The sequence below is a fragment of the Lycorma delicatula genome, chromosome 2 (genome assembly GCF_047948215.1).
Source record: "Lycorma delicatula isolate Av1 chromosome 2, ASM4794821v1, whole genome shotgun sequence".
NCBI classification, from domain to species: domain Eukaryota; kingdom Metazoa; phylum Arthropoda; class Insecta; order Hemiptera; family Fulgoridae; genus Lycorma; species Lycorma delicatula.
This window is the reverse complement of record NC_134456.1, coordinates 15,960,341-15,982,149: the sequence shown is the minus strand read 5'-3', so window position 1 is coordinate 15,982,149 and position 21,809 is coordinate 15,960,341. Positions and strand designations below refer to the sequence as shown.

The 21,809-nt window shown below is 29.4% G+C and overlaps 1 protein-coding gene across 1 annotated transcript in view; it reads left to right on the top strand.

Moving 5' to 3' along the window:
* Positions 1-7,486: 7,486 nt before the first annotated feature.
* LOC142320502 (facilitated glucose transporter protein 1-like) overlaps positions 7,487-21,809 on the top strand; it is a 29,204-nt gene continuing 14,881 nt past the window's right edge. The window contains exon 1 of the mRNA XM_075358365.1: positions 7,487-7,646. The gene's annotated coding sequence lies outside the window, so the exon portion shown is untranslated. The remainder of the gene's footprint in view (positions 7,647-21,809) is intronic.

The following is a 21,809-nucleotide window of genomic DNA, read 5'->3' as shown; positions in this document are numbered from 1 at the left end:
ATAAAAGCCCAAAATCCAAAACATTTGGATTTTTTACTTTTTCTTAACTGTAGTAATAAGCTATAAGTAATATCATTGAGAACTTTTCAATGATATGTTACAAGTGGTACTTATTTTCGTTAGTTCCAGAGTTATAGCCCAATAAAATTTTAATTAATGAACTATTTGGATCTTACAAGGGAAAGGCACATCAGTTTGAGTCAGACTTCATTTCCATTTTTTTTTTTTTTTTTTTTTTAATTTAAATATATTAATTTATTAATAATTATTAACCTTTGTTTGTAAAAAAATTTAAAATTAATAATTCAATAACAAAAAAAAATTATGAAAAGAAAATAAAAAAAATATGTTATAAAAAATATATGTAATTTAATAGGTGTAAAAGGAAGTCATGTAGTGTTCACATCAGATTTTTTCATTAAGTGACAGTATATATGACTTTGTTACACCCTACATTCCTACATTTACAATAAAGAATGTGTTACTGCCTATTACCCAGTAACAAAGTGGTACTGAGAAAGAATTGAGAAACTGATAGCAATAAAATTATTTGTTGTAATTATATCAATCTTTTCATCAATCATTCATTTTCAATCTTTTCATTATCAATCATTCTTCTTGGAAAAGCATTAATCTACATTATTCCCACACCACTTTTAAGTAAATCTTCATAACTTTAAGTATGGCTAAAATTCATTATAAATATAACTATTGTGCTTATTAATTTATTCATAACCTTTGTTCAGGGGTTTGGAGAAAAGAAGGTTGGCTGTTCATCTTAACTGATTTTATTCTTTACTGAACCTGATTTTTTATTTGATTCTTTATTACCTAAGTAATTTTATCTTTTGTTTGTTATTTTGCAACACCTAAATAAACCACTTGAAATGTTTTGAATGACAATAAGAATGATGAATGATCTAGTGATTAAATATGAGCTAACGTCTTAAATAAGCAATAGAGGTTTGAGTGACATTTATCAACTGTCAGTGTATTGACTGCCAAAAATAATCAATGGATGATCAGAAATTGGTAAAGGGTTATGAGAACTACAAGGCAAATTCTATAAGATAATTGAGAAAATTCTTAACGAAGACCACATCAATCATTGAAGTTAGTAAAGGTGAATGAATGGTGTTGAAGCATTTAATATTGCCATAGAAATTTTGTAGAAATGGGCAAACAATTTAATGACTGAATTAAATTGTTTAGTGGTATCATAATCAAATAGTCTTAGCTATTCCAATCATGTTGTTGAATCATATTCAACATACTAAATTTTGTTTGGTGTGCTGCTGTCAATGCATAGTCAATATCTATAAAGCAAGCCCTAATTTCCTAATTTGTTCCTAATTTCTGACAGAAAAATTTTGGATTAGTTTGACTGCCTGATACACCATCAGAATTGTACATTTGTAGTATCATTTAAGTTAAAATTTGTTTGTTCTCTTAGTACAGTTGATTTCCTTTGAAGGTGATTTTTTAAAAAATTTTACAGTTCCAGTATTTCTTTTTTTATTTTAATTCAATTTTCAAATTGTAATATAGTTAAATAATTTAAATTGCTTCACATATTCAAAATAGTAAATTAAAAAAAACTCAATTTGTAAAAATTCAATATAAAAAAAAATCTTTTTGTATCCTTAGAAAAATATTTTCCATCCTTAATATTATACAGTTATTTACATTTATTTTGCATAAGAAATTTTACATAATGTTTCATTTTATTTTTTTGGTTTTCAGTAAAAAATATTCTTTATCAGTAGTTTACTTTAAAAAAAATCGCAGAATACATGACACTCTTTTTTTCTGCAAACTTGCTGAAATGGTATGAAACGGACCGTGTAATTGTAGTAATAAAAGATTCATCAAGAATAAATTGCATTATACATTCAATTTTTTATTTACAGATGAAAAATAAAAGTATTATAACTGCATCTAACTACTAAGAACTGCCAGCCTCTGTGGTGTGAATGGTAGCATCTCAGACTTTCATCTGGAGGTCCCGGGTTGAGTCCCTGTCAGGCGTGGAATTTTCATACGCTAAAAAAAATTGTCATTCATTTCATCCTCTAAAGCAATACCTAACAATGGTCCCAGGGGTTAAAATAAAATTAAAAAAAACTACTAAGAGATAAATCATTTTAAGAGTTACAATTTTTTTCTTCTTTATTTTTATTTCTTATATATAATGGACAGAATATATAATTTTAGTTTTATAATTTGTTATAAAATGAAATTTTAGTTTGTTTTTATTGTTTTATTTTTATCCTTATGACTTAATTCTGTTTTATAAAAATTTATTTATTATAACAATCCTAATGTCTACAAGTAAGGCAGTTAATTCATTTGTTTTTTATCAATTTGTTATATCACATTTAATTTATTTTGTCACATTTCTTTAGATAATAATTAAATTTTCTTTATCTATTATCTTCTTTGTTTCAATTTTTACAAGCTGTCAATAGTACCACTGATGATGATTTAAAGGAGGTTTGTTTTCTCAACCATAAGCCCCATATTTCAAAACAAATTCAACCCCAGAATTTTTGGAGAGTCTTTAGAGATAGTTGCTATGTTATATTTTAGCCTGTGTTGCAGTTAATTGATGTTTCTGGGATTTGTGATGAAAAAAATATGTATATGTTTGCTTATGCCTAGTAGTTACAGAAATTAGTGACATCCCTGACCCCTGTAGGGGAAGACACTCTCCGTTCCTAGCTTTTATGGGCTTTACCGGAGGTCATCTTTGAAACCTCAGCTTTTGACATATTCCAGTCCGCCTCACCCAGGATGCCACTGATGTAACTGCCACGAATGACATTTCCAACAGTGTACTACTATTTAATGAACTCAAAACAAAGCACATCTTACTGAGTCTTAAGTAAGACTGAAAGAATTGAACTAAACAAAGGAACTGAACTACCTACTGTAGAAGGTAAAAGTGATTTCAACACAAAACATAAAATATTACGCATAACTATAATAACACAGTAACATAAAACAAAACAAAGAACAAAAATATAATTAATAAAATGAAACATCAACAAAAACAGAATACAAGAGAAATCCAAGCAAAGTTCTAGATATCCTCAGCAATTCTTTCCTTTGCTAAGTACACTATATAAAACTCTCCACTATCGCCCATTCGGCCAGGCTCCAGTTTACACGGAGAGATCCAACACCGACCCGATAAGATCAAGCCAACAGATGGTCTCTGTGCATATTAACTCGTACTTCGAGCACTCATAAAAAATGTGGTAGGTTTCATCCAATTGTCCACACTGAGGGCACATCCCAGAATCTAACTGGCCGAATTTCTGCATTCTGTCCCTAAAAGCCCGATGCCTGGAAAGAAATTGCGTCACATGTTTATTAGGGTGTATGCAAGAGGTGTCTCATAAACCAACATTTGGAAAGAGATCATGCACGTAACGCCCACCCTCTGCCTCATCCTATATAGCTGCCACAAACTTCTCTTCAAACGCCCATACTAACAGGACTGAATCTCCAGCCCTCCCATTACCTTTAGAAAACTTCTTAATCATTAATTGATCTTTATTCTTTCCAGCCTGTGAAGAACTGGGTGCACCTGCTCGTGACCCCTCATTCCCAGAAGAGGATGAACAGTCGTCGAGCCTAATTTCATTCATTCCCATAATCTCCTCGCTAGGTTTAACCTGCTTGGACTTACCATTTTTTCCTTTATGATTTCTGATATCATAAACATAACAAAATCAGTATCCTAAACAGTGTTAACTAATTAAAATTAAACAAAAACAATGTTTACAAACTATAAATATAAACACATAAAAACAATTGGCCAGTAACAAGCACATACACTGATGACTTTTTTTTGTTCTATTCTCCTTCATTTACCCCGCCTCCTGGAGCCAGATTAAGCAGCTAAGCATAACTCAGCTCACCTCAGGGGGGGCTCTTCGCCTCAAACTACCTCGGCAGAACACAAGGTCCCGCTCAGGTAGCCAGGACTCAAGTCTTACAGTATATACCACACCTCTAATGAGAGGACTCCAATGGGGTCCCCTCACTAGGACTCCAGTCTTAATGCACTGCCTCTAATGGGAACCCCCAAGGGGATCCCCCACCGAGACTAAGGTCTTAGATTCCCTCCTCCAGAGGCGCTGTGAAGGAGCCCTCGTCCAATCATTGATGATGGATGCCAGAGCCTCCCACTCCTGGATGGGGCTGTCCCCCAGAGACACCCATCAGCACCGAGCAGGCACCCCTTCTTCACGTCGCAGGTGAAGCCTTGCTCTACCTCTGGGTTCATGTCCATGCAACCGACAGGAAGGATACCAGCCTCTCGGTGGCAGTCCTTCCAAAGACGACCAGCCTCACCAGAGGTGAAACAGTGGCCACTATGGTCTGGCCCAGTACATGAATTGACCCCGTGGCCCGGCTTCGAACAGCAAAAACAAAGGTCATCAAATGAACGTCTCATAATCCTACAACCCACCTATCCAATACGGATACGTCCATCAGCCAATAATTTATCCCCAGGATAAACGTTTGCCACATTTTTTTTTTTAGTGACCACCTGCGTTGCACATAGGCCGGTCGCATGGACATAACTTCGATCGACACTGACTCCCCCATGATTTTCCAAAACTCTGTAATGAATTCATTCTGATTGGTGAGTACATCCACATCCTTAATAAGGATGTGGACCTTCCTACCATTCCTTCCTGTCACAGCCATAGTGGTGCCCTCGACTTTCACAGAAATATCCTTGCTTATCTGTTCAGCATCACTGCTATTGGCCTGCACCCAGATGTGGAGGTCCTCACCCTAACCATTACGCATGGAGAAAACCCCGACTTCAAGTAGATGTGTGGTGTAAGTGAGAATGTGACGGATCCATAATCATGCACACACTGATGACATTGACCAATAGCAAACTCCATACAAATAAAGATTAACAATAGCTGTTAAAAAAAAAATAATAACGTCTACTTAATAAAAAATAAATGTCAGAAACTGAAGTAACATAAACAATAAAAGAAACAAATATACAACAAAACACAGTAGAACGTAGAAATATTGGTTTCAACCCTGTGTGTGCCGTTCAAAGGGAATTTGAACTAATTCAAATTCCCTTTGAACTAGCCTAGATACCCTGTCAGGCTATCTACGCAAATTAATATTAAATAAGACTAATAAAATATTTCAGAATCCCTAAAGCAATTACAAAACCATAAACCAAATCATAGTGAACTACCAGGTTGTAAAACATTTTTGTATTAGAACACGACATGACTTGAGAACATTTCCTTTAACACACCCATTGTTGTCAGTGCAGTGTGAGCATTACCTTATATGACAATTATTTTTATGATGATGATGCTGTTGTTTTATAAATGCCCACAAACTTTGATATAACACTCTGTAACTACAATTTTATCATGGTCTTCAAAGATATGTGGGTCTATGATTCTGTGATAAAAATTGTTGTTGAATTATTATTAGGATTATTACTGGACTATATAGAACTGATTATTTAAAATGTATTTATGACAGTGAAGTACATAATAGCATAGCCCACAAACTAAACTTTCAATTGACATAGTGTGTTATAGGACATTTCATATCAGTTGTAGAAGCTTTCCTTAAAAGCGTAGGAATACCATTGATATAACTCAGCATGTCTATTCATATTTCAGCATTCATCCCCATGGATCCCACAACTAGTAGAAAGACAACATATCTGTTGATTAAATAAATATTTCTCTTAACAATTAGATCAATAGCACTCAATTTTTCATGGATTAAATTACTGATTCTGCTACAACATACTATGAACTGTCATTTTAAGATATTGCACCAAGAGAACCTGCATGTTTTCTCAGTGAACACTATGAGATGGGTTCCCTAATTGTTTCAAAATTTTCTTCAGTTCTGGTGGAGTGATTTCAACCAAAAGATTTTATTGTTAATACAGAATCATGCTGATAGAAATTTTTAAACAGCATTTCTGTTATCTTTCTACTGGTTGTGTATCCATAGGGATGAGTGCTGAAATGTGATTAAAAGACATGCTGGGTTCTATCAATAAATAGTATTGCCACATTTTTAAAGAAAGCTTCTACAACCAATGTAAAATATCCTTTAATAAAATATGTCATTTGAAATTTTACTCTCTGGGAACAGTTTACTCCCCCCCCCCCCCAAATTCATATGGATACTGGCTTATTCTCATAGATGTTTTTAATAATCAGTTCTAAATATATAGAACACTCATAATGGTAATCTTTCAATTTTATTTAAAATCTTAAACTGTTAGATTTTATTTAAAATCTTAAATTGTTAGATTTTATTTAAAATGTAAACTTTAAGATTTTACTTAAAATCTAAAATTTTAACTTATTTAGCTATTATAGTTTCAAAAGTGTTGTTTATCAGACAATATATGCTTGTTATTTCTTCTTTTTTCATTTATTTATTTCATCTATTTACTTATCTTCTTGCATTTATATATTTTTTTCCTCAGAGTCCATTGATTATGACTGTTTAACCATCAAAGCGGCCATTTACTTTTCAGTCAGTCAACATAATTAAACTTTGTATTCCATTCAGAATTTATAACAATAAAAATCCCACAAAATGCATGGTACATAAATATTTACTTGATATAAAATATAAATTTTTATATATTTATTTTAATATATAAAATATAATTAGATTAGTAAAACTTACGATATTAATTTCCAGTAACTAGTTTTTGCAGTATCCTACATCATCAGTTGTATTAAAATCAATATATATTACATTAAAACATAATATTTAAATTGTTTGTCAATTTATTCAAAATTGTTTTATATTTTTGAAATTTTGAATAATATTATGAACTTACATGTAAATTTTGCTGTCTGGTATTGAAAAAATATTTATTTGTATAATTTATATATACTATAGCAATAAGGTATAGAATTGTATGATTTCAAAATGTGAAAGGTATATTTACTTCAACTATACCAAACGAAGTCATTTAAGTTTCATAACTTTCTCTGCTTAAAAATCTTCACTCTTTGAAAAAAATCTTTATCATTAAGGAGTGTCACATGTGAGCATGTGATTTTCATTCTTACATATTATTTTGAGAGTTGACAAGTGTTTTGTTAAGTTGCTTATAACTATTACGAATATGACGTCCAACTTTCATACGATGAATGTTATGATCATATATAACATAGGTAATTTAAACGTAGATGATCATTATTTTTCATTTTGTCACATAAAATATTTGTTTATAAAATTTTCAGGTAGCTTGGGTTTTTAAAAAGTATAATCTCAAAATATTCATTTTAGCTTTGTGATTTGTAATTTTACTGTGTAATACATTAATGCTAAATTAATTGTTTTGCAGGTGCCTTGTTGTTTCGAATGATATCTCTTATTTTGGGTGAAAATCTATTTCAACAAGGTATAAGTAGTTTTTTGCTACTAATAAAGATGGATTCATCAATAGTGATCTTTGGAAACTACTTACAATTGCAGGACATAGATCAGGTGCACTATCTATGAATGTACGATTTCAGGATGTTGTAGATTCATGGGTACTTACTGGATTTCCAGTTCTAGTTGTTGATTATAATAACAATGAGGAAAAAGTTGCTTTACATCAGGTATGCAGCTTATTTTACTTTATTAAATGTTTCTTGTTTTGCATGAATGTGCTTAGTCAAAAAAGTTGCTTTTCATTTTTTTGGATTTCCTAATGTTTCATCCTTTTTTTATTAGTTATCACTGAAAATGAAAGTTATTTTAAGTAAATGAAAGTTTACTATTCTGTTATTTATAAGATTCTTAACCACTAACCACATTGATACAGGTTGTATCAATAAAACTGAAATAATTTATTATCAGCTTCTTTCTCTGATGATATAAAAGGTAAAACAGAACTAACTAAAATTTTGATGAAACATATCTCTGTGTACAATATTTTCTTTTCAGGAGAAATGAAAGTAAGTAGAAATTGTTTATACATCTTTTTCATTTATCCACCTTGTGACTTTTGATGAAATATGTATTTCGATACGCATTTTGTAATATACATTTTGTTATGAGACGTATTATGGAGGTTGTCTGAATTATTGTATCATGGAGTTCACATATTAACCTTAGATACACTAAAATAAATAAAAATATATTCCTCATTGCATATTTAAGTATTTCAGAACGTACTGGCAATGTTATAATAATGCATCTTAAAAATGCTAAGAATATACTGACATGGCTATATTGTAATTTGAATTTTTTACACCTAAACCTCTATTGTTTAATAGTCTATATTATCATTAGTATTTTACATTATCATTAAATAATAATAGATGTTGATTATTTTTGTCCTTACTAGTTTTTAAAGTTTCAATTTCTTCAAATGCATTGATGTAGAAGCTTTTACATATCATATCTTAATATAAATAAACTCATTGTTTGTGTATATGTGATCGTGTGGATGGGTATTTATGTTCAAAGCCATCTATGAAGTAAAAGGCATTTTTGTTTTATAACAACTCTATTGTATTTAACTTTTTAAATGCATCATAATCTACATTTTTTAAGCTATTTCTCCCCACACTTAACTCATAAGTTCAAACATTACAGGAAATTTAACACCTGAACATTACATTTCATGTACTTACAGGAAATTTATCACTAAGTTCTAATGTGAAATACTGGTTCTCTTTAGATCTGCTTTTTCAGCTGTTTATTAATGAGAGTACGACATTCTGAGCATTGCTCATCATGAACAGATGTCCTCCGTGTTATAAATCAACAATACCCTTAAATCAACATTTATTTGTTTCTTTCATTCATTACACTGTCACCATATACAGAAGTATTTTGACAATGCATTTTCACAGGATGAACAATTTATGCATTCAAAGAATATAAATATGACTGATCGTACCTCGCAGTCGGCAGGATTTTCAATTTTTTTATTCATTATAAACACATACAAGGTCACACCACAGTACACCTACAAAATTTCATAAATTGCTAACAGAACAACCTAGACTAGCTGGCCTTGATCTATTGTTGTGACTGAAACTGCTATATGCAAACGGTTCTTACTTTCTGAACAACTTACGTTTATTTGTTCCATATTTTCTCCTAAACCACAGGATCAATTACTGACAAACTTGGGACAATTATTATTTACTAACTGAGCAAAATACTATGGGTGTTAGACACTCCTATCAAAACTACTGCAGGACTGATGGGGGGGGGGGGGTGAGAACCTTAAAACATTATAATAGGTTAAACATTATAAGAGATTTTCATTCTGGAAATTTTTTAACTAGAACCTCTAGCTAGACCAGTCTAGATTCTTTTGAATGTTTGTAGAACGTTTTGGAGCACACTTGCAATAGAGAAGATCTCGAAAGTTCTTTAACAATATAAAAGGTGTGAGATATCAGTTGCTTCAGTTTGAACATAAAAGTGAATAAGTTAAGATTGAAATGCAATGTATAAAACTTAGTTTCTTGATGGTGAGGGAATTCAGATCATAGTGTTCAGTAAAATTTCAGATAATATTATCATTGACAAGTGTATAAACTTGAACATAGTGATTTGTATGTCTAAAAAAAATGTAGGTCCATGGTCAAATTTAACCAAAAACGAAGAAAACAAAGCTTTCTTAAACAGATGAAACAGATGATCATTGACAGCAATGGCTTCAGATTATGTGAGAACATGCCAGAACACTGCAGGTGGCTGAATCTGAGGACTTACAAGAACGTCACCTTCAAGAAACGGGCACATGCTAGCACATTGAAGGTAACTGAATCTGAATCTGAGGGATCAATATGAATGTAATATTCAAGAAATTTAGTAGGCAAACACTAGCACATTGCGGGTGGTTGAATCTTAAAACCAGCATGAATGTCATCTTCAAGCAAAGCAGAAAAAGCTAGCATATTGCGGGTGGCTAATCTAAGGACCTAAGGACCAACGAGAATGTCGGTCATCATATGCAAAGGAGATTTTGCTCTGGAAAGTTGGTGACAATTTTTTAAAAAAGAAATGGATTTGCCTATGAAGAAATTATGACTTTTAACAACTTGGATATAAAGGTAGTGTATAAATGTATATAATACAGACATGAATAGCTTTACATATATATGCAAAAGTATAAACTTAGTTTTGAAATTTGCATAATTACATGATATTTTTATAATTAATTGGCGGGTATAATTTGATTTTGTATCGTCTGTTATGTTTAATTATTAGAAATTTTCATATTAAATTTGAATGAATAATCCTTGAAATGTTTTATAAAGATTTATTTAGACTGGGAGAGATGAAGTATGTATCTTTTTGAAATTAAATTTGTAGGTGGGATATTTTGTAGTAACCATAGCTGATTGACAGGCACAAAAGAATGTTGATATTATCAATGAGATTCCTATTGCTCAGGCTTCATGCATAGACAGTTGAATAAGTTGACGGATAATAATGTATCGGAGTCCTTTTCTTGGTCTCTCAGTAACAGTACTGAATAATAGTGTAAAAGATTAGAATGACTTAATTGAAAATATTTACTCGTGTAAAATCGGGTAAAGAATGGGCTATTATATTTTGGGAAACATGGTTATAATGATAATTAGAGAGGATTTGATGTTTATGAACCTGGGGTTGTTTAGTTACTGTGAATTTCCTGATGATGGCTCAAGTACATATTATTATAGTCTTTATTTATTGATCTCTAACCAACTAATAATAATGAATGTTTTAAAATATTTACAAGTAAAAATTAATTTTACTTGTTATTAACACGTATCAGATGCAGAAATCTCATCTTACATTGTAGATGCTGAGGATTTTAGTATCAATCTGTTGAAGTTTACAGTGCTCCCGGGATATATCATGAATAAATTAAATTTTCCTCACCATATTTTTAATGAAAAGTTATTTCTTTTATTGGAAATTTTTTTCTTATTATTAAATTAAATCTGTAAAATTGGATAGAAAATTGTAAACAAGTCGTAATTCAAAATGCTGGAGTATTGAAAAAGTTTTGCTCCCTAGACAGAAACATACAGAAACAGAAAACAAATTAAATTATCAACGTGATACAACTTGAATAAGTTTAATCAATTTTACATTCGGAAACCCGTAACTTAAACATCTCTCTTCTGGTACTGTAAGTAGATTTAGTAGATTTTCAAAAATTAATTTAAATGTCAGGAAAAGATTTTTGAAAGTGTATGTTTGGAGTGTCGCTTTATATGGAAGTGAAACTTGGACAATCGGAGTATCTGAGAAGAAAAGATTAGAAGCTTTTGAAATGTGGTGCTATAGGAGAATGTTAAAAATCAGATGGGTGGATAAAGTGACAAATGAAGAGGTATTGCGGCAAATAGATGAAGAAAGAAGCATTTGGAAAAATATAGTTAAAAGAAGAGACAGACTTATAGGCCACATATTAAGGCATCCTGGAATAGTCGCTTTAATATTGGAAGGACAGGTAGAAGGGAAAAATTGTGTAGGCAGGCCACGTTTGGAGTATGTAAAACAAATTGTTGGGGATGTAGGATGTAGAGGGTATACTGAAATGAAACGACTAGCACTAGATAGGGAATCTTGGAGAGCTGCATCAAACCAGTCAAATGACTGAAGACAAAAAAAAAAAAAAGTAGATTTAGATGAAATGTCTTGCTCATCCACATATCTACATATGATTACATATATTAATGAACCTTCAAAATATTACTTAAAACAATTATTTTTTTTTGTTAATGGGCTGATGAGATTTGTTTCATATAATGCCTTATTGGGAAACATAAAATTTTTTTCAGTTACATTTCCTTTGTTCCTGTGTGGTGTGTGTGTGTGTGTGTGTGTGTGTGTGTGCGTGTGTGTGCATGTGCGTGTGCACACATGTGTGTAATATAAATGTGGTACATATATGTTTGAATAAATTTAAAAAAATATTCTATACCTGCAGATCTTTAATTAATTATCCTATATTAAAGAGCAGTGTTTGTTAACCCCATGCCTAACACGCTCAGAATGTACTTATTTGAAAGTCAAATGTGAATTTCAAAAACCCCGTGCCCAGAAGTTTCCTATTTTAATTGTTTGGTGGTGAACTCTAATTTTTTTTTTTTTGGCACTTGCATTTTTTAATAAATTTAAAACTTGTTTTTTCATTACTGGTCTTAAATGCTGCTTTTTGGCTGAGCAGAGAGTTTTTCATCCAGCTTCAGGCAATCAGTATTGAATATTTGTCCTTTGTATATTTGTTGCACTGGCTGTTAGTTATTAATTTAAGTGCCTCATAAAAAATGTAAACATGTAATAAAGTATGAAATTTGTATGTATATGAAATATGAAAGAACGCTCACATTCTGTTTAAGTATGATATTAACCTACATATAGCTTTACTTGATTATATATGTTTATTTGACTTCAGATTTTTTTTTATTTTCATTGTTAAAAAAGTTAATTTCATTCTACACAGCATGGAAATAATTATTAGTAATAAAGTTATCATTCAGTGAAGTCATTAGTTTTATTATTTCAATATAAAGGTGTAACTGATTGGTTGTTCACATATAAATGTGTAAAAAATTAATTTATTAAATTTTTAAAGATATTAATTTGTTATTTATTATCTTCACAAAGTAAAATTCCATGTCACATTATTTCTTGTACATAACTAACTACAAATTTATTGTATTACAATTTTCTTAACTTTAATATATATTTTATTATGGCTTTCTCATTGTATAAAGAGCATAAGGAAAGTTTTGCAGTATGAACATCAGAGTAAGATCATCATAATCAGTTACAAGTTAGCACATCTATACAAGACCTACATTATAGCAGCTCTAGTTACTGTCTCACTGTCATGCTTTTTATCTGTCAGTAAAAAGAGGTAATGATGTTGTCAAGGTCAAAAACTAAATAGCAATTCTATGCTACAATTTTACATGTGGGTTAAGAGTCGGTCAGTGTTTAGAGAAAATTCTAAAACTACATCAACCATGAGCAAATAACGTTATAGTAGATTCATCTAAGCAGTGCCTAAAATGAGATGCGGCAAGATCTATGTAATAGCCATACCTACAATTTAACAGGGAATAAATTTTCCTGCTATATAAATTGATGTTTCTCATTTTGTAATAAATATAGGCTGTTTACTACACCAAAAAATACCATTCTTAACTCAAAAATGTTTTTATGTGTGAAATTTTATTACAATTTAGTATAATAATAGACGTATGTTAATTGTATAGCATGAGATCTGATAATCTGTTTAAAATAAAACTGTTGTTTATTTAAAATAAAATAAAAATATGTTTAAAATAAAAAGGTTCAGTAATAAACAAAATTAGGGTTATATGTAGGTGAAAAGTTGCACTTTTCACTTGTAGCAATAATATATTTACAACAATTAAGTAATCTCTCCCTATTTTATTTGTCAATGGCAGGTGTTCTATAAAAAGACTATCATGCATTAACATAATCTCAAAATGCATTTATTTTTAAGAGTTTTTTAAAATCACAATAATTTTTAAAGCGCTTTGCTGTAGATTTTCTTCAATCAAATTTACTTAATAAGTCAATTTCACACATAGCTACTCTTTTTAGATAAACTGGTAGTGTAGATGAATGAAAATGATCTGGCTGACAACAGATTTAAATGACAAATCTTTAGAACATGATTGCATATCCTTTGAATGATCATCTCAAAAAAACAATAAGAAGACTATCTCAGTGAATTGGAATGTCATATAGGAGTTATCCACAGAGCCATGAAGAAATTAAAATTATGTCCATACCACATTCATGATGTGTAGGAATTGCCAGAATCTGATCACAGAAAATGATTCTATCACTGGAAATGGACCATGCATTTTGTTTTTCCTATTTATTTCTCTTATTTATTTATTTAGGCTGTATACAGAAAAGTACAGAATCAGTGTAAACATCCAAATTACTGCAGAGGCCCAAATGGTCTTGTATGCAGGCCTTAAAACACAAGAAAGTGAGTTGGTACTAGAAACTTACATCTAAAACTTATCTACTAAAAACATTGTTTTCATTGTTTATCTATCACTTTTGTGATTTTGCTACATTACACCACCACCTTTAGCTTGTCTTCTGTATTAAACCACTTGATTATTATCAATAATAAAAACACACTTACTACTTTCCCGTTTTTAAGCTTACATCTGTATATACTCCTAATATTTATTTAACTTTCCTTTTTCCAGTGATATTACTGTATTTTCTTATAGTTTGATTGTTTTCAATACATTCATCTTTAATATATTTTATTTATTTTTTATGATGTATTTATAATTGTTTGCTTCAATATTTGATTCGTGGAAAACATTTTCATTAGTGACATGGTGTGCATTCATCTAAATAGCTATGTAAACACCCAAAACAACTGATAACAGACTGTAGAGAAACCTTATGTTTTCCATGGATTTACATTTAAAAAGATGATTTTCAGTTTCTGAGAAGATAATAGTGTGTCCAATATTTTTCTTGGAAACAGTAACATCTGTGCTACCAACAGATTAAAACCGACTTCATAGGGCTGCTAGATAAAGATGAATACAACTGTAGGTTGCAGTAAGATGATGGGCAGCCCACCCAGAAAATAACAAAATTTTGCTGCTAAAAGAATTCTTTAGGGATGTCATTTCCTGTAGTCTATAGCTAGCCGTAGACTACAGGAAATGTAGGATTTTTTAATAAAAAACCTGGATTTTTTAATAAGAAAAAGGGTTCAGAAATAATCCTTGCACAACTGACTGATTCAAACAGAACAGTAAAATCGAAATACTCAATATTAGTACTGTATCTGTTAAAAAAGTAAGTGCAACCATGAATAAATGTGTTGATGGCTGTGCAGCTGCAAATGGAGGACATTTCAAACTTTTATTAAAATAAGCAATGTAAGTAATTAATTGTTCATTACTCTAGGTTATAAAGTATTTAATATTTATTTCTTTTTTAAAGTTTAATAAAGTTTATCATATATTGGTTTCCATGTATTTTTTCCTCATACATGTGGATAATTTTTTGTTCACTCTGTATTACATACAATATAATGAATAACGAGCATTTTAAAATAAATATGCTTTAATTAATTACCAATTAAAAGATTCAAAGTTGACCAAAAATGTATTCCCTAGATCTAGTAAATATAAATTATATGATTTTAAATTTAAAACTAAAGCACTGAAATATTAGTCTTTGTTTAGAGTTTAGTTTTGAATTGCATCCTTTTTTTTTTTACATTTCACTGTACAATTCCAATTTATTATTATATTTTTTAAAAAAATAAAAAAATTAACTTTATTCACAGTAGGTAGCAATTTCAACATTAACTCATCTCGTTAGTAAGCTTTAAATATATGAATTATACCTAATTATACAAATCTGAAACAAATCTACAGTCTGCTACAAAACAGAAAGTTAAAAATTATTTATTTTTATTAGTAAATTAATTTTTATATTTCAACTATACAACAATTACAATTTTTAACAATTATTAATTTCCTTTTGTAATAAAAAAGCTTTCATGTTGAAGAAATAACTTTTCAAGAAAACAGTATAGGGACATAATTTACTGGAAATTATCAAAGTATGCTGATTCACTACAGAACAATCACAGAGTATAAAGAATATATATAACTTGCCTAATATATTAGTATTAAATATTATCCAATCATCTTTATTCCCTAAATCCTTTAGCTTAAAAACTATTATGTTGTCTGTTAACCAGTTATCAACACGTACATCTTTAAAATTTTTTACTTTACTAGTTGTGTATATAATAGGAATAAAAAAGTTTGAGTAGTTCAATGATGATATACTATTCCAATTTAAAGAAGAAGAATACTTGAAATATTTCCGTAAAAAGAAAAAAATATTATTATATTTTTACTTCTTTTTAACCTCTTTCATAGTACAAATCAAACTGTTATTCACATTATTCATCATTTCTTAGTATATCTGTTATATAAAAAAATTATTACCTTTTTGTTACTTAACCAAACATCATCCCAGCATTAGTAGTATTGTTACATATTTTGTACAATTTTTTGACTATGTAGTTTCATGCCAAGCCCTCTAAGTTATAGTGAGAATAATATAGCAGTACTGTATACACTTTATAATAATAACTTGAAAACTATCTAAACCCTATCTTAGAGCTTAAATAAGAGTGGTAGACTGAATAATTTAAAATAAAAAATGGGAAGCTAGATATAGCAGAAATTAATAAGGTGGAAAGATGAACAAGAATTTGTATCGGGGAATTTTAGAATAATTAATACATAATTTTAGAATAATTTAATAAAAATGGAAACGTAAATAGGATTAATGATAAAGTTGTCTTGCAATAGGTTTTATAGGCAGCACATTGAGATAATTATTATAATCAGGGTAAATTCTAAAGCCCAAGCTACAGAATAGTGGTGGTTGGCGGGCTGTATATTCTCTTCAGAAGAAGATACAGCGATAGAAAGGATATAAAAAAAAATAGATTATTAAATCAAATATATAAAAGAATATGACAATTTGGTTGTAATGGAGACTGGAATGCTTTAGTAGAAGGAAAAATTGTTGAAAAATATAGAATAGGTTAGAGAAATAAAAGAGAAACTAGACTTCAGAATTTTGCACTAACAAACTTGACCTTTTCAAACCTTTTCAAACCTCATGTAAGAAAATCCACACATATGAGACCAGGAGATATAGAAAGGTATCAGATAGATTATATAACAATCTTCCTATTTTTTTTTCCATTTTTATTATTAAATTATTCTAAAATTATGTATTAATTATTCTAAAATTCCTTGATAAAAATTATTGCTCATCTTTCCACCTTATCCTATTAATTTCTACTACATCTACTTGGAACCAAATTGTGGACTGTAAAATGTACCCGGTTGCATATTGATTGTAACTTAGTTTAGTCTTGATAAAATACAAGTTAAAAAATAAAAGAAAAAATTGTATCAAAGAGGTAGGACAAAGACAATAAAATAGAGTAATATAAAATAAAAATTTTAAATCATTGATAGATGTCTTGAAATTATTGCAAAAGTAGATTCATTTGAAATAAAAGAGATAAATTAATATAAAAAGACTAATTTTGTCTCAGCAAAATGATGATAACTGTACAATACTGTGTTTAACAAAAGATATGCAGTAAAAACTTTCTAAAGTGGAAACCATTGGAACAACAGAAATTATTTGCTTTCTTTGTTCCATTTTTCCACTAAACTATTCACAGATTATCTTTATTTATTTTCACAATATGTTTGGATTCGTATTTGCATTTTGCTGTAGTATTATATTAAAAGTATTTAATAACAAATTATTATTTATTGTAGTCCTCTATTACTTTTCCACTTTTAGTTAGTATTATGTACTTTTTTTAAAACATTTTATCAAAAATAAAAACTTTAGAATAGCAATTGGATAATTTTCAAATGAATGTATTATTTCAAAAAATAATTTAAATTTTTACATTCTATAAATTATTAAAAAATTCAATAAATGACATATTACAAGAAATAATATAACTGTTAAAGTATATTATAATACTGTTATGAATAGTATAGTATTCACTATAAATTATATCAAAATAATTTAAAATACTGACGTAAAACTATACAGTACAACAAACAGAATAAATTTTATTTAATATTTTTTAGGTGCAGTATTATTATTAATGACAGCTTCTATCTATAAAAAAAGAATATGAGAATGGTAGAATAAAGAATGTTACCATTATATATTTTTTATGATATAATTTAAGTGCAAAATTAAAGACCATAACCGACTATGTTAGAATCCCATATTATTACAGTGAAACATAATGCGTTATTGTCAAATTGTGTATAACACAATTGGAAAAATTTTACATCCTGTTGATAAAACTTTCATTTTAAGCTGTTTCGTATTTTATTTTCATTTCTATATACATGATGGGGGACTTATTACAGTTTATAGTATAAACTACCTTCAGTTATTATTTTTATCACCTTTTATTATTATTATTATTAATAAACGTACCTAATTAAGAATTTCTTTTTTTCATGTAAATATTGACTTTTTAAATTAGAATGTAGGCAAATTTAAAATATAAAATTACATTTTCAAATTTTTAAAGAAAAGGGATGATTAGTTGAGTCTACGTAACTGTGAATGTTTTAATTTTCCCATTTCCAGAACCCATTTTTTTTATTTCATTTGTTTTAATTTTTTATATAGTTAGTTTAAACATTTATTTTTATTTTTGGAATGTATTTGATAATTTCTTTCCTATCTCAGTTTAAACTATTTGGCTTGAAGGTATCATCCTGTTTAAAACAAAAATTATTTATTGTAATTCCCCTGGAAATGAGTGAAGGTGTAAAAGATTTTCCCCAAAAATTTTAATGTGTAATTTAAATTACAAGTAATAGGTGAAGTTGAAAAGTCTAAATAATTGTTTATCAGTCAAAAAATATGGTGTCAACAAAAAAAAGCAACATTGGTGGGGGAAGTTAAAAGACTCCTTACTGACCACAATATCTTCCTGGAAATCTTTCAGAGAACCACAGGTAGGCCGTTTTCAGGAAATAGATGATTTAGTTGTCAAATTGATTTAAGAAAATAGAAGTCGTTTTTGTATTAAAGAGATGCACTCATGATTAAAGAGTGTGAAATTGCTATAGAAAAGATTAAACAAATTTAAAGAAAGTTTAGGTTGGTGTAGATACATGATAAAAAGGAATGGGCCGGCCTTAAGACATTGTACAACATCAGCTCAATGATTACCAGTGGATTACAAGGAAAAAATGATTGTTTTCCAGAAACACATTATTAATTAAAAAAAAAAAAAAAAATACATGTAGTTATCCACTGGATAGAATTTGTAATTCTGATCAAACTCCCATTTTTTTGACATGCCTTTAAACACATAAGGTGAAAAATCTGTGTTAATAAAAACAAATGAAAATAAAACACACATATAAACATTAAGGTATGTGTGTGTGTGTGTGTGTGCACACACATACAAACACAGATGTTAGCCTTGAATGACAATTGCCACTTTTTGTTGTTTTAAAGAGCAAAACTTTTCAAATGAAAACTACCAAAAACATTATTATACAAGTGAATGAAAAAGGTTGGTTGGCTGTGTCTTTGATCAAAGATTGGCTTGAAATGGTTTGATCCAGAAACTTAGGTCATAGGAGACTGCGATCCATGTTAATATTAGCTGATTCAGCAGTCATGTGACCGAAAATGTAAAATAGGAAGTAAAAGCACTAAACATGGATTTAGTTACAATACCTAGTGGTATGACTTCACTGTTACAAGTTTTGGATGGAGTTGTGAACAAGCCTTTTAAAGATAATCTTAAAAGAAATTATAATAGTCGGATGCAAAGCAACGGTCATCACCTAACTCATACTGGAAGAATAAAAAATCTTACGTGAGCTTACGTAAGTGGATTATTAAGTTATGAAGCTTGATAACACCAGATAGCATTAGACAAGGATTTAAAAATGTTGTATTAGCAATACATTAAATGGAACTGAAGATTGTATTATGTGGGAGGAATATTCAAATAATAAAAACGTTTTATTTTTAGATGGCACTATTGATGATGACAACATCAATTCAAGTGTTCAGGTGTTGTGAATGAATTTTTATGAAGTAGTAAATTTTTTAATGCGGTTTTTTTTTCATGAAAATATAGAAAAACAATTTAAATAGAAATTTAAAAATTGCAATCATTATTATTTCTTTTAAAATATTTCTGTGTTAAATAAAGGGCAGGCATGAGTGGGTTTCGTAATGAACAAGAAGATTAGAGAGAACAAGAAGAAGAGTAGAGTATCTCAAAAAGCTTAGCAATAGAATAATGGTAATCAGGATTAAATCAAAACTTAAGCTGACAACGATTGTAAATGTATGTATGCCTACAAGTGCCCCTGATGATGATAAGATAGTGTGTGTATATGAAGAAATTGATGAAGCAATTAACACATAAAAGGGGATGAAAATTTAATAATAATTGAAACATTGGAAAAGTCAAGGAAGGAAATATTGTGGGTGAATACGAGCTAGGCAAAAAAAATGAAAGAGGGGACAGACTTATTGAGTTTTGCATGAAGTATAATTTTGTACTTGCCAACACCTAGTTTAAAGATCATAATAGAAGAATACACACATGGAAAAAGCCGGGCGATACTGCAAGGTATAAGATATTATATCATGGTTAAGTAAAGATTTAGAAATCAACTCTTTGAGTGCAAAGTGTATCTTGGATTAAACATTGATAGTGACCGTAATTTAGTGATAATGAAATGTAGATTGGGGTTTAAAAATCTAAAAAAAATATGTCAGATGAATTGGTGAGAAGCTTGAGTAAGAGAAGATAAAGAAGATTTTTGAGGATGACATCACAAGAGATCAGAGTAAAAAAGATAAGGTAGAAATTATAGAAGAAAAATGGAAGAATGTTAAAAAGAAAATTCTTAAATCAGCAGAAGTGAAATTAGGAGGAACAAAGAGAACTGGTAGCAAACCTTGGATATCAGAGGAATATCGCTAATGGATTAACGTAGAAAATATATGAATGCTAGTGATGAAGAAGGTAAAAGCAACTATTGACAATTAAGAAATTCTATAACAGGAAGTGTAAATTAGCAAAAGAAGAGTGGTTGAAAGAAAAGTGTTCAGAAGTCAAATGAGAAATGATCATTAGTAAAATAGACAGAGCATACAGGAAAGTTAAGGAGAATTTGTGGTACATAAGTTAAAATCAAATAATGTGTGTTGGGTAAAGTTAACAAAAAACACACAGCTAGTATTTGCCAAAAGAAATTGGACTTTATTGAAAGTGTAACAAATGAACTTATGTTATAATCATAATCTTAAAACATAACAGGAAATTATGAAATTAACATAACTTAATAATACTTAACATATCAGCTGAATCAACAAAGGAATAATGCTGTTAAATACAAAAATACATGAATAGACCTTTTTTAAAATACACAATGTAACAGAGCCTGAAAATAAGAGAACGTAAAACACCTTAATTTCAAATTAAATACTTAAGACATAAACTCAACAGAAAGTTGAACTGGAAAACAGTTGCACTACTAACATGTACTGTACTATGAAGATTAGCAATGAACAGATTTCATTAGGTTAGGAAACATTAATTACAATAATTTCAGTATAGAAGGCGTTAAATCACAATATAATCACATTAAAATAAATAATAATATAAATAGAATTTATTCTAATAATAAGCTTTCTTGAAAATATTAAGTTACAAAGAAGTACAAAAACATAACTTCATATCAGGAGTATTATTCTTTAGATTAATTTAAGAGAATATGAATTCAATGCATGAATAGATAAGAATTAATCTCGGCGATTAACAAGTTAAATTAGATTAAATGATAGAGTTGATTGCAATAAACCTTTCAAGTAAAGGTAATTTGCTCTGAGTAACTGACGTTTGAACATGAACTTTTGATGAACAACACGAAATATAATAATAGTTATCAATAATAATATATGAAATATATCGCACATAAGTTTTATAATTCTGAAGTAGTGTTTAAATTAAAAGTAGATTTGATGAGAACGATAGTTTGCATTTAATAACCCATAAACTGGGCTACACATGAACAAGGATAACATAAACGTTTAATATGAATAATAATGAATAATTTGCACTTGCCTGTATCACACACAAATATTAGCAAGAGATGAATTCGTAAAAGCAAGTACATATGAAT